The 3,371-nt window shown below is 45.7% G+C and overlaps 1 pseudogene; it reads right to left on the reverse strand.

Annotated features, from left to right (window-relative positions):
• LOC140639164 (keratin, type I cytoskeletal 18 pseudogene) lies at window positions 1-1,284 on the reverse strand (annotated as a pseudogene).
• Between the last annotated feature and the right edge of the window lie 2,087 nt (window positions 1,285-3,371).

The raw sequence follows: 3,371 nt of genomic DNA on the forward strand, positions 1-3,371 counted from the left end.
TCAACGTGTCAGAATTTTGGTGTCGTTAGTCTTAGACACCACCTTGCCATCCACGATCTTGCGGTTGGTGGTCTTCTGGATGGTCTGCAAGGAGTTGCTGTTGTCCAGGGCGTCAATAAGACTAAAGTCCTCCCCATCTTCCAACAGGCAACAGTAGGTGGCAATCAACCTCCAGCCTGACCTTGACATTCAGCAGGGCCTCATACTCCTGGGCCTGGCGCTGCCCCTCTGCCCAGGTCTGGGACAGCTCTGACTCCAGGTGCAGCAGATCCCCCTTGAGCTGTTCCATCTGCGTCATGTAGCAGGTCTTGACCTCCCTCAGGCTGTTCTCCAAGCCGGCCTTCAGGTTTCTTATTGAGTTCATGGTTGATCTCCAAGGACTGGGCAGTACATCTCAGCTCTGTGAGGGTCATCTCAGCTTCTCCTATCTCAGCGGTCTGTGTGGTGACCACTGTGGTGCTCTCCTTCATCTGCTGGGACCAGTACTCGTCCAGCTCCTCCCGGTTCTTCTGAGCCAGCTCGTCATACTGGGCCCGGATATCTGCCATGATCTTGCTGAGGCCCTGGGATTTGGGGGCATCCAACTCCACCGTCAACCCAGAGTTGGCGATTTGGTTTTGTAGACCCTTTACTTCCTCCTCGTGGTTCTTCTTCATGAAGAGCAGCTCCTCCTTGAGATCCTTGATCTCTGTCTCTAGCTGCAGCCAAGTGACATTGGTGTCATCAATGACCTTGCAGAGCCCCTGGAGTCACTCTCCACAGACTGGTGCATGGTCAGCTCTGTCTCATACTTGGAAGTCATCAGCAGCAAGCCAGGCATTGTCAATCTACAAAACGATACGGGCATTGTCCACAGCACTTGCAAAGATCTGAGCCCTCAGGTCCTTGATGGTTTTGAAGTAATGCCTCCCGTCTCTGACCTGGGGTCCCTTCTTCTCCAAGTGTTCCCGGATTTTCATCTCCAGTCTCTGATTATCAGCCTCCAGGCTCCACACCCTCTCCAGGTAGGAGGCCAGGTGGTCATTCAGATGTTGCATGGTCTCCTTCTCCCCCTGGATGCCCCCTATGCCCTCCAGACCCCTGGCCATCCCCACAGCCGGGCCCCCAACCTCCCCTGAAGCTGGTGGAGCTCTCTCTTCATGGAAATCTGGGAGCCCGAGCCCCCCACGCCTGCATAGACCCTGGTCGCACTGATGCTGGTTGGCCAACCCGCTGGCTGGGCGACTGCTTGGAGCCCAGGGACCGGTAGTTGGAAGAGAAGGAGGAGCAGGTGGTGGAGCTCATACTGTTCGGAGAGTAAGAGGGTGACACGGGAGGCCAGGACTCAGGCTCCGGCCAGGAACTCCATCCACCTTTAAAATGTGTGGTGACTTGTGTCAAGCGCCCTCAGGCTCATCTGCTATTCTAACTGCCTTTTACTAAGGCATTTTTGGTAACAGAGAAGAAATCAATCCTTCCATCTTTATTTTCCTTAGTTCTTTTGCTATGTGGAATACTGCTGACTTCTCCCTTTTTTAGAATTCTCTTTTTCCTTGAATCCATTCAAAGCGTGACCCTTGTTCTCTTCTTGCTTCTGTGGGTGACTTTCTGTCTCTCACTAGTTTTTCTACTATTCCAACATCCTCACCATTAAACCGTTCCTCAAGTCTGTCATCATCCTCTTCTTCTACCCTTCTGCCAACCATCTTACCCATGCTGACCTCTTTGATTATCTTCTTGGGGCGGATGGCACTTGACATGGCTCTTCTCTTGGTTCTGCTCCAAGGCCCATCCAGCAAGTCAGCTCAACATATTCCAAAACAAATCTAAGGTTGCCTTCTTGGTGACTTCCCTGTTTCTGTGAATGGCATCATTGGATAACTCTACGTCTACTTAATTTTTACTGAAAATGTACTCCTTAAAACTCTGATGTAGCCTGTAAATCCCCTCCCCTATATTTCTTGCCAACATTTGAAACTTTTTAGCCAATGAAGAGTTTGTCTTATCATTTGCATGTTGTTTTCCATCTATCTCTTTTTCCAATTGCCCTGTTATCTACTGGGTCAAGCCTTCATTGCCTTTTACACGGACCATTTAAGATTCCATAAAGAAGCTTACTTGAATGCAACCTATCCACTGCTGCCAAAATATTCTTAAGACATTGTGCTAGTCCTTTACTCAAAATCCTTCAGTGAGTTCCATTCATTCAAAGAAATAAAGCCAAATACCTTCTGCCAGCATTTGCAGCTCTCGCTACACTGAATCCAACCTTCTCTTCCAAGTTTATATATATCTCACCACTCTCTATCCAGTACTCTTCGACCTGTCCAAACTCAACTACTTACTGTTTCCTGGACATTTCTCATACTCTTATACCCCCATGCTCTTGCTTACACTGCCTGCCATGATTAGACATGCCAAATAACCACCTGCCTCCATTGCACAAGGTCCACTTCAAATTCATGCCATACCAGCTACATACGAGGGAAATGAGCTTTTGCAAGAGATTGGGGAACTCCACATGTACTTTTACATTAAAGTACCCAGAGCAGTGCCTAGTGCAAACTAAGTTCTCAATCAATGAATGTGGAAATGTCATCTGAATATAGATATATTTTCCTTTATATTTCCAACTGGTTGCCAGCATTTCTCTTAATAGGACTTTTTTTTTTTAACAACTGCTTCTAATTCACAAATACATTTTCATCATAAAATATTTGGTAAAATGCTAAAGGCTTCTTGCTATCTCTGATCTAGTTCTCCAAGGAGGGAATTACTGTCAGCCATGTCATATAGATCTTCCCAGATCTATTTCTGTCCATTCATGTGTCCCTATACAAATTAGTAGTTATGTTTATAAATGGTGAATTATCATATGTTATGTGATAAGAGTGATGAATTCTAAATTTACAGTTTACATATGGATATAAAATAACCATAATCAGTATCATTTTTAATCCTTTTAAGCATGTAGGTATACATAATAATAATGTTACATGTGTTGGACATTTTACTTTGCTAGTCACTCAGGTGTTTTGGGTAAGTAAATCGTATAACCACTAGATAGCTACTATTATCATCTTTGTAGAGATGAAGAACTATAGTCCTATCAAGATTTGGTAACATACTTAGGGCCATACTTCCAGCTAACAAATGGAAGAACTGGAGTTCTGACCTAGAAAGTCTGGCTCCAGAGCTTATTCCCCTTACATGCCCCACTCTACTGTCCATGATCCTGTCTACTAAGGCAGGAAACTGTTTACTGTGCATAGTCCTGTTAAATAATTTAGTATTTGTGACTATATCTCTGGGTCTCTCCTCCACTGTGGTGGTAGGTGCTTGGTCCCTGGGCTCAAGTCTCCCTAACTGCTCACATACTTCTGATGACTGCA

Source organism: Canis lupus, chromosome 8 (genome assembly GCF_048164855.1).
Source record: "Canis lupus baileyi chromosome 8, mCanLup2.hap1, whole genome shotgun sequence".
NCBI lineage: Eukaryota > Metazoa > Chordata > Mammalia > Carnivora > Canidae > Canis > Canis lupus.